The 11,252-nt window shown below is 46.3% G+C and overlaps 1 pseudogene across 1 annotated transcript in view; it reads right to left on the bottom strand.

The window, feature by feature from the left end:
- Positions 1 to 2,661: 2,661 nt before the first annotated feature.
- Positions 2,662 to 11,252, bottom strand: part of LOC311226029 (NEDD4-binding protein 1-like) — an 87,066-nt pseudogene continuing 78,475 nt past the window's right edge. The window contains exon 8 of the transcript in view: positions 2,662 to 2,812. The product of the transcript in view is annotated as an NEDD4-binding protein 1-like (transcript). The remainder of the gene's footprint in view (positions 2,813 to 11,252) is intronic.

The following is an 11,252-nucleotide window of genomic DNA, read 5'->3' as shown; positions in this document are numbered from 1 at the left end:
TTATATTTTCATCAGTCTGCATCATTGATTTGGGTATATGGAGAGAAAATGTTATTTCTTTCATCAGTCTGCATCATTGATTTGGGTATATGTAGATACATAAATTATATTTTCATCAGTCTACAGCATTGGTCTTGTGTAGTGTTTGGTGAATTTATTGTATATTTGCACATTCTCTGCATACTTCATTTACAGTACTCTAATCACTGAGAAGTAGAATTGCTAAATGTGTTTTAGGTTAAGCACAGCAGTGTGTGTAACTGGTTCAAACAGAATTAAGTCATATGAAATGTGTGTTTCATATGGTAACAAAATTAGTGTATGGTTTTGACAAGTGTTTAATTTAGCAAAGGATCTGAGGTGTTCTGATAATTGTGTGTGTGGTTGTGCTAATTGTGTGTTTTGAAACACTGGGCCCCGTTTTCAAAATCATGCTTAGGCAATCGAAAAAAAACTGTATTGTGTGTTTCATTATATACATATGTTTCAGTCTTCTCATAAAAAAAAGATTTGATTTTTGGGTCTTTTCCTGCCTTTGGTCCGCTTTGCATTCACATCTCAAATGAACCGCAGCAGGGTTCACTTGCAAGAGTGAATGAGCTTTCACAACACCCCAAACCAACCGGACTATCCGAGGTTCGATTAAAGCTTATTATAGGACACTGGACATGGGTATGGATGGCTCCAGGTGCTGCTGCGTTAAAGTGCACATCTTCAATATCTGTACTATTTAAAAGCACAGTGCAGGACACACTCAAAGGTTATCGCACCTCAGAGATGGCAGTGGACATGTATGACAGGACAAAGGCCATATGTAATGGCCTTTGGATTGAGGAACATACTACCAGCCAAAGGAGGAAGCAGAAAAGGATGGACGAGTATGTAGTTGAGTCATCTTGTGGCACAAGCTCAGACCTCAGCTCAGGAGATCAGCTGAGACAGAGACTGTTCTATCCAGTCGTCGACAGAATGCTGCAAGAGCTTGAGAGCAGGTTCTCATGAGTTGGATAACAACTTATGAGAGGCATACAGGCATGTTATCCAGCCTCAGACCAGTTTCTCTCAGTGGAATTGCTGCAACCCCTCGCCACACTATCCAACTATTGCCAGAGGAGATCACAGTTGCAAAGTGTTTCCTGGTCAGGACAGGCAGAGATGCAGTCCCTACTATCCAAAGTGTCTTTTCCCTCCTGGATGATGATAATAATAATAATAATAATAATAATAATAATAATAATAATAATAATAATAATAATAATAATAATAATAATAATAATAATAATAATAATAATAATAATAATAATAATAATAATAATAATAATAATAATAATAATGCATTTGATTTATAAGGAGCCTTTCAGGACACTAAAAAGAAAAGTCCACAAATCGGTGAATGAAAAAAGTATAGGATCAAATGAAAACTACTTACTAAAAATGTTTAAAAGTACTAAAAACCAACAAAAAATACCAAACACTAACAAACATTCAGCACAGACAATGGGGATGCTGACATCTAAAAAAAATAATTTTTTTTCGATCCGGGGCTAGGAGAAAAACATCCGGGGCTAAAGCCCCGGAAGCCCAGGGCTAACGACACCACTGGTATAGATCTAACGTGTATACAGTAGATCTCATGCTTGCCGCGGCTCAGAGTCTCCAGAATGAACTCTGGTAACCCCGGCTGCATCAGTGGACTGGAAAATGTGGACTGGAATAATTTTTTTCCCCCATCCATGTTCATTGAGTCCATTCCAAAATCCCTGATGTCATCTGGGAGACGATAGGGGGCGCTTTTTTCACATCTGATCGCCGGCGGCCTTTGGGTAGGCTAGGGTAGGCTCGCGTGATGCAATATGATTTCAGATCGCTAAAAAATATATATATATATATATTCCGAGAAATCTCGTGAGTGGCTTTCAACGTAACTATTGTAAATCCGAGAAAAGCCGTGAGTGGCAGTCAAAGTGTTAAAGGCACTTGTTCTTTTGAACAAATGTCTAGGTAGATTTTATTGTTTACTGTACTGAAACAGATTTCCATCACTGAATAAATCATTAATTATTTCCTTTTGAAGCTTCAATTAAATTCTAAATGGAATCATCTGCAAAAAAAACATATTTGCTGTTTGGAGGAATGTGAATGTTACCTGACAACACGTTTAACTGAATCACCGGTGGCTTAAACAAAGAAAAGAAAAACACTGGTGAAGATGCCAAACATCAGAAAAACTCTCAACACTCTAAAAACAAATAATAAATAACCTCCCTCAGAGCGCGGCTACATCCATCCATCGTGTCTGTCCGTCTACATTTGTTTTTAATCAAATGAGAAATATCAGTTTATTGAACAGGGCTGATGATGTGTCCGTCTTCGCCAGATTTGTGTCCATTTTAACGGGACTGAAAAGTTTGTAAGAGGATGAACTTTTGGAACTGACGGATACGTTACCATGGTTGTAACAATTATGAGAAAATCACGGTGTCCTCCTCTCCTCTTGTGCATGTGCGTAGTGTGTGGATGAATGAATGTGTGTTGTACGTCCAGTGTGTGTTCCCGCCTTGTGATCCTAACTGTTCATTTCCCATCACGTCCTGTGTGCGCTCGTCACATCTCTGTGGTACAGACGATCAGCTACCGCCCCCCCCCACCCGACATGACATTTCACCCTAGAAGTAGCAGCAACCCTGACAGGGCGTTCAGGTCTCTCATGTACGGGTTGTCGTTAAGGATACGGTCAATGCGCAGCTTCTGGTCGGGGAAGATGACGTACAGCGTCGTCTTCAGTTCCGACGTCTCTCCCGGCGACCGCTGAGGTGGGAGAGGGGGGGGGGGAGGGGGCGCGGTGAGAGGAGGAGGAGGGATGCGTGAAGGGAGGGTGGGGGAGCAGGGAGGAGGAGGTGGTGGAGGTGGCTGGGTGGTGAGAGCCTGGACGTAGAGAGGCTGCTGCTGGGAGGCTGATGTGGTGCGGAAGTCTGGTGGGAGGAGGGGGGGAATGGTGGAGGGACCTCGTCTGAGAGAGAGAGAGACACACATTGGTCTAAAGGAGAAATATACCTTATCATTTACATTAACTGTTCTTATCCTGAATGAAGTACAATGAATACAAAAGTAGTGTATTCAGAATAAATAGTGTGAAGACGTAGACGAACAATAAAGTAAAATTAATGTCGGCACAGTGCACATACAGCACTCTGGGAAAGTATTCAGCCCACTTCACTTCACCTAAAAATTATATCTTTGTGGTGCATGAAAAAAGGGATGTATAAACTCATAATCTACATGGGACTAACATAATCTACATGGGACTAGCATAAACCACATGGGACTAACATAAACCACATGGGACTAACATAAACCACATGGGACTAACATAAACCACATGGGACTAGCATAAACCACATGGGACTAGCATAAACCACATGGACTAGCATAAACCACATGGGACTAACATAAACCACATGGGACTAACATAAACCACATGGGACTAGCATAAACCACATGGGACTAGCATAAACTACATGGGACTAGCATAAACCACATGGGACTAACATAAACCACATGGGACTAACATAAACCACATGGGACTAACATAAACCACATGGGACTAGCATAAACATGGGACTAGCATAAACAACATGGGACTAGCATAAACCACATGGGACTGGTCGCTTTCACACCAGAGCTGTTTGGTCCGGACTATCGGACCAGAATTCGATAGTCCGCTTTTTTGGGTTTGTGTGAATGCGCAGTCGAACTCTGGTGCGGACCAAACACGCAAACTCTGGTCCGCCAAAAAACATAGGTCTCGGTTCGCTTCATCGGACCAAACGCGGACCAAATATAGGAAGTCACCTGATAAACTGTGCATCTTGGGTAGAAGGAAGAAAAAAACACTACGGCTTATTATTATTATTATTATTATTATTATTATTATTATTATTATTATTATTATTATTATTATTATTATTACCGCGGCACGCGGCATTCACTGCAAAACAAGCACACTGTAGCCTAAACATGTCTCCTGATAAACTTTGCATCTTGGGTAGAAGGAAGAAAAAAACACTGCAGCTTATTATTATTATTATTATTATTACCGCGGCACGCGGCATTCACTGCAAAACAAGCACACTGTACACATATGGGCACAAGACCAAATAAAACAGCTGCTTGTGGGCACTCACAAAAACAACGAGGTGTACAAGTTGTTTAGCGAGAGGATGGCGGTAATGGGTTATAATTAGGGATGGTCGATATTGGCTTTTTTACCGATGCCGATATACCGATATTGTCCAACTCTTAATTTCCGATACCGATATCAACCGATACCGATATATGCAGGGTTTCCCCCCCAAAAAACGGAATAATTTCAGGTAATTAACATTACATTATGCATACTTTTGATAATAAATTAAATCAGAATTTGTTCTTACTTGCTTGCCTGGGTAAATAAAGGTTCTAGAAATGTAAAAAAACAAAACAAAAAAAAGTCAAAGTAAACAAAATTTAAACCGATACCGATATTTTCCGATATCACATTTTAATGCCGATATCGGCCGATAATATCGGACATCCCTAGTTATAATCGAACGATGGATCAATGCCACGTCTCTGCTACGATCACACTTCTTGCGCTGTTTGTGTTTGCACGGATTTCACTTCCTGAAGGGGAGGGATTTCCACTCTCAATTGTGTCCAATTGACGAGCGCCCTTTTCGACCGTGTGACATTGTTCAGAAAGTTTGGTGCGCTTGACAAATTGCAATGTGAATGCAGACGAACCAAATGAAAAATGCAACAATGTTGCAACTTCACCACCAGAACCGCACCGAGTCCACCAAAACTATATGTGAAAGCACCCTAACATAAACCACATGGAACTAACATAAACCACATGTAGTATATAACCTAGTTATATGAGTACTGGCTGAGCGTCTCGCTCTTTCGCCATATCGAGATATACCTCATCTCCAGTACCTACTCTACCCTGTCAAGGCAGACCGCAGTAACTTCCAAACAGTGAAACTGAGAAAAATGGCTTTAAAGTTTTTTGACTTGCCATCCAAAATGTGTTATAGGTAGATAGATGATAGTACCCAGATTTAACATGTATTAATGAAGTAATCTTTAGGCATACAAAAATATGACGTAATTATTTTAATTAACCCCAAAAAAGCAGATACTGCACTCTGCTGCACGAGTTCCTTAAATAATTATACAGGTAATGTACAGGCAAAGTGCAGTAACTTCAAATACAATGTTCTTTTCCCTCCAGCTTTCATAACTTAACCTAGTAATTTGATTTGGATTATCATCATTCCAATATATTCAGCTGTTCAATTTCATTTTCAAAATGGCTAGGTTAAGTTATGAAAGCTGGAGGGAAAACAACATTGTATTTGAAGTTACTGCACTTTGCCTGTACATTACCTGTATAATTATTTAAGGAAATCGTGCAGCAGAGTGCAGTATCTGCTTTTTTGGGGTTAATTAAAATAATTATGTCATATTTTTGTATGCCTAAAGATTACTTCATTAATACATGTTCAATCTGGGTACTATCATCTATCTACCTATAACACATTTTGGATGGCAAGTCAAAACACTTTAAAGCCATTTTTCACTGTTTGGAAGTTACTGCGGTCTGCCTGGGTTTTGAGTGTGATTTTGTAGTTACTGCAGTTTTTAAACCCCCATATCTCCAAAACTGAGCGCCATTAACCTCTGAAACTTGGTCACAAGATAAAACATTTATTGCCAAGGTCAATTTCACTCATAACTCAATTTAGACTTTTTTCGAGTTACTGCGGTTAGCCTTGACAGGGCAGCTGTACTTCATTAATGAAAACAAAGCACCCATGCACTTGACCATGCCCCGCCCCAGTGTCCCCCTATGGGGCACCAGGCATGGTCACACTCGCCCTTCCTCTGGAAAAAGTTTTCCATCAAGAAAAACCCCACCAAGGGACCTCAGGGCGCGCTAAGAGCGAGACGCTCAGCCAGTCCTCATATAACTAGGTTATATACATAACCTATCGTTTTATATTCGTACTGGCGAATCGCGTCTCGCTCTTCCGCCATATCGAGATATGGGACAGAGCGGACGTGTGGCCCGACAAATGTACCCCCTGAGGACCCGCAAGCCCTACCACCAGGGGGGAGGGGAGTCCCGTCACCCCCCCTTCCTAGTGAAGAGGGGGCGGCAGTCAACTCCATTGACAGTCAACTCCACCAAAGTGCGAAAAAGAGGGAACTAGAGACCCCTAAAAACGCACAGCACAGGCGGGATCACGTGTGACACATCACCTCGTGGCACACACCCACACACCCCTGCTAACCCACAGAAGGGCGGGACGCAGGGGAGGTCCCAGACCTCAGAACCGCATGGGAGACAGAACCCCCAGTCATGTCCATGAGGTAAAACCTAACGAAGGGACCCAGGGAGGACCAGGAGGCCGCAGCACAGATGTCCTCCACCGAGGCCCCCCCTAACAAAGCGGCACAGGCCGCCACCCCACGAGTGGAGTACGCCCTGACACCCCCAGGGGGGGCCAACCCAGCCAACGTGTAGCAAAGGGCAATGCCCTCGCACAACCAATGTGACAGGCGCTGTTTCGACAGTGCCTTACCAGCGCGAGAGCCACCGTAACAAACAAAGAACTGATCGGTAGCCCTGAGGTCCTGAGTCCGGCTGAGGTAAACCCCCAAAGCCCGGACTGGACACGACAGGTGAAGACTCGCCTCTAACTCACCAGCGTGAGGAGGCGGATGAAACGCCTGAACCACAATATCCCTGGAGCGAAAAGAACTCCGGATATTTTTTGGCACGAAGACTGGATTAGGCCTCAGAGTCGCACCGCTATTGACACGAATAGACAAGCACTCAGGCCGCACAGAGAGAGCACAAAGCTCACCCACGTGCTTAGCAGAGGTGATGGCCAGCAGGAAAGCAGTCTTGAAAGACAGCTGTTCCAAAGACGCCTGCTCAAGAGGCTCAAACGGGGCCTCGGACAAACGGCCGAGGACCAGTTGGAGGTCCCAACTCGGAGACAGAGAATGTTCCACCAGCTTAAGGCGCCAAGCGCCAAGCAGGAAACGCTTCACAAGAGGGTGGCTGAACAACGTAACGCCCTCAAACCCCTCATGACAAGAGGATATAGCCGCGGCATATACCCTCACCGTCGAAGCCGACAGTTTATCCAAAATAGACTGAAGGAAGGAAAGGACAGCGTCCAGGGGGCAGGACACCGGGTCCCAGCCCCCCACCTTACACCACTCTTGGAAAATACGCCACCTACCCGCGTAAACTGCGATAGTGGAGGGAGCATGCGTGTTCCGGATGGTGTCGACCACAGAAGGGTCCATCCTCCCCAGACTCATCCTCTCACCAGCCAAACCATCAGAGCCTGGCCCAGCACAGGGAACTGCCACAGAGACCCATGCGCCTGAGAGAGCCCGCGATGACCAAGGAACAGGCGAGATCCCCCCGTATCAACAAGGGAACCTTCAAACGTTTCCACTTGTCTCTCACCGGGTCTATTTTCATACTGGAAAACCACCTCTGTATCCTCCTCATGAAGAGGAGGCCAAGAGGGACCACAGAGTGAGCAGATGCCATCATACCGAGCAGGCACATCACATACAGCGCCGTAACCGTCCTGCCAGGACGGAGACCCCTGAGCGCGTCGAGGATAGACACTCGCCGCTGCTCCGAGAGGGTTGCCCTCATGGGCCTTGAGCTTAGAACCAAGTACTCCACCTGTTGACTGGGAAGAGGCGTACTCTTCTTCCAGTTCACAACAAAACCCAGCTTGGTGAGGAATTCCACCACCAGCCTGGTATGAGACCTGGCGACCTCCTCCGACCGGCTGAGGAGCAGAATGTCATCGAGATAGAAAATAATTCGTCCCCTGACGACGTATAGGTTCCAGCGCGGTCTCTGCGCACTTGGTGAATGTGCGGGGGGCCAGAGAGTAGCCAAACGGCAACCTCTGGTATTTGTACGCCACGCCCTGAAACAGGAACCGTAAGTATTTCCTGTGAGGAGGAAAAATCGAGATGTGAAAATGCGCATCCTTCAGGTCTATGGAGGTGAACCAGTCTCCCACCCTGACAGCGTTTAACAGGTTATTTGACGGTCAACATTCTGAACCGTCTCGCCACAATCAGACGATTGAACGCGGACAGATCCAGTATAGGTCTGACACCTCCCATTTTCTTGGGCACCAGAAAATAACAAGAGTAGACGCCCGACATCGCGTCCTCCCGTGGGACCACGACTACGGCTTGCTTCACCAACAGAGATTGGATCTCGTCGGCCAGAGCTGTCACTGCTGCCAGGGTCTGCACCAAACCTGAAAACGGAGGGTGGGGTTGTGCGAATTGTAAGACAAGCCCCCGCCTCAATATTCTCTCCATCCTCCTCGACATATGGCACTGCTGTAGCCATATGTGATGATAGTCCCAAAGCGCACCCGCCGCCATTTGGCGCTGGCCCGCAAGGAACTGTAGATAGGCGGCCCGGTCCCACCCGCTGTGCGTAGCCAACTCTGGACCCGCTAACCGTGCGGGCAGGGCGTGGAGTCGGGACATCGGTCCCTGATACAACCCACGAGGCAATCGCACCCAAGGGGGGACCCCGACAGAAAGGGCCGGTTTGATATGGGAGAAGCTGACATCATACCAGGTGACAAGACCTCCCCACTGAACACCCCTCCAGCATGGACCGCTGAGGGGCTGTTCTGCAGCTGGACATGCAAGGTTCCTACACACCGTAGCCCTGCAGTGATATTACTACCACCCAAATCACGCGCGCCTGCCAGACCACTCCCGGGCTCTCTGGAGTGGGAGGCACTAACGCGATACCCGGCCTGGCGAAGGCGAGGTCGGGGAAACCCGCGCTGAGCATTATTTCAAAGAGGCCTCGAGTCCCCCTGTTGACAACCTTTGAAGGTGACAGACGTAACACCAGGCTCACCAATCGCAGACGCAGAACGCGTGGCGAGGGAGCCATGTGACAGCACAACATTCTCACGGACAGACTCAGCCATCAACTGGGTGTCAGCCCCTGTCCCCATGAAAAGCGAAACGTGGGGCCGCATGCGCTTCATTGAAGACCTGCGGCCCGCAGCCAAAGGAAACAAATCAGAGCCCCTTTTCCGCTGGTGTTGCGGGAGGGAGTGATCGGAGAGTGGGCTGCACACAGCAGGACGGCGACGGTTTCTTAGGGCGTGCTCATCCAATGTAGCCGATCCCTCGGCCGCCAAGGCTGTCGGCCTTGTGGACACCTGTTGACGTAGAGCCCAGGGTACCTCAGGCGGGGGAAACATGGCCGCTGGTCGAGGGCCTCGCCATAGTCGCTGACGAGGCCGTGCTATCACCTCTGGCTGCATGGTGTGAGGCGGTGTGGGGCCCAGGTCAAATACCGCCTGCGTTTCCGCAGAACGACAAAAAAGTCCTTCCGCGGAAAGAGGAGCCTTAAGGAGAAGAAACCTTTCCTCCTCCCCAAGGGAAGATTGCTTCAACCAGAGATGCCTATTAATAAGTGTTGATAGCATCCTGATATATAGCTTGCGACTGAATCAAGATTTCTATAACCCCAAAAACACACACAATGTTTTCAGCGTCGGCTGGCCCTGCAGCCCCACTACCCGACACCACTGTGGACAGAAAAACAATCAGCTGAGCCACGACACTGGCCGCAGCTAAATTCCATCCTATGGCGGTATAAACATCATCAGTCCATACTGCCATCTGCCGGGCCGACTTGCTCTCAAGCGTCGGCTTCCGGGTGGGACACCGTTCAACCCCGCCAGGGCAAATGATCGATGCTACCTGGCTCTCAAGCCAAGGCACACCTGCCTTGCGCCCTGTTGTCAGCCCATTTACCCGTAAAAAGGGTAAATAAGTCTCAGCAAAACCCCCCACATTAGCTACCGACTGACCTTCATCAATGAACCGGTTAAGATGAGGGAAAAGCGGTGACATCCCACAGCGGGGAACAGTGGAACAGTGACCCAGCATTACAGCATTAGCATTAGCAGCGCGCTCCAGGATAGCCGGGAAAACGTCCAACTCAGAGTCACGTTTACCCATATATCCTGCCCCTTGCGCCAATACACAACTCGGTTGTCTCACAGGACAACAAGCAGTATTACAAACGCCAGCATTAATGCCTGATGGCACAGAGCCTACCTGAGCGCGAGTTAGCCCGATAGCTAAACATCGCGCGACGTCCCTCGATCTGCTGTCAAAAGACGAGGAAACCCCAGGACAGACCCGACGTGCCATTGGAACATGCCGAGAAGATTCCAGGGGCTGGCAAATCTCCGGCGAAAACCCAACATTGTTCAATTTCTCTCTGCATTTCATACAGGGTATCTGCAGGTTTAGCCCAGTCAGATTTAAGGCTTTTTAAGACTTTTTAATGCCACTCAGAATTAAATTTAATACCAATTTCACGATAACAAAATGGCAAAAATCATGGGTACTCTCAGTACACTCATTCAAGGGTACTACGACTATGCCTGCACCTCATGGTACCAAAGCACCTCAAAGGCACTAAAAACAAGATTACAAACATCACAAAACAAACTGGTCAGACTACTGCTTAACCTCACTCCTAAAACCCACTTTACCCCTGCCCACATTCAAAACCGCTCTTAAAGAGCACCTACGGGAGGCTGCAATTCGAAACTGGACACCGTAAATGTCCAACCCGGCCCCCCCCCCTCCTAATGTACAGTCTCATCCCCATCATATATATATAATATTTTCTGTTATGATCTCTGGGTAACAGTACTGTATATTATTTGCATATCGTATGTCACAAATGTAACAGTACTACAGTATATACCTGTATGTCATGATGTCATGTATGTTTTTACTGTATTTATTTCTGTATATTTTATTTCATTTTTATTCTATTTCACTCTACTCTTATCCTAGGCAACTTGATTGATTTGTGTTATTATTCTAATTCGTGACCTGTCCTGTCTAAATGTTTAAATGTTGAGCGATTTGCAGTGTCAAATTTCCCACGGGATAATAAAAGTATTTCTATTCTATCTATTCTATGTTGTGTATGTCAATATGAATTGAAAATGGGGGACCCTGATGTAAACAAGACAAACGACTTTCTCTGGTCTGCATCCCCTTATTATTGTGTGTATTGAGCTGTACTGTATTGTACACATTCTGCAATCTGTTAAATAAAGTTTTCATTCATCCAGTTGTTTTGTTTTTGTGGTTTG

The sequence above is a fragment of the Notolepis coatsorum genome, assembly GCF_963971535.1.
Source record: "Notolepis coatsorum genome assembly, chromosome: 3".
NCBI classification, from domain to species: Eukaryota; Metazoa; Chordata; class Actinopteri; order Aulopiformes; family Paralepididae; genus Notolepis; species Notolepis coatsorum.
The sequence above is the reverse complement of the archived record's forward strand: the minus strand, read 5'-3'. Positions and strand labels throughout refer to the sequence as shown.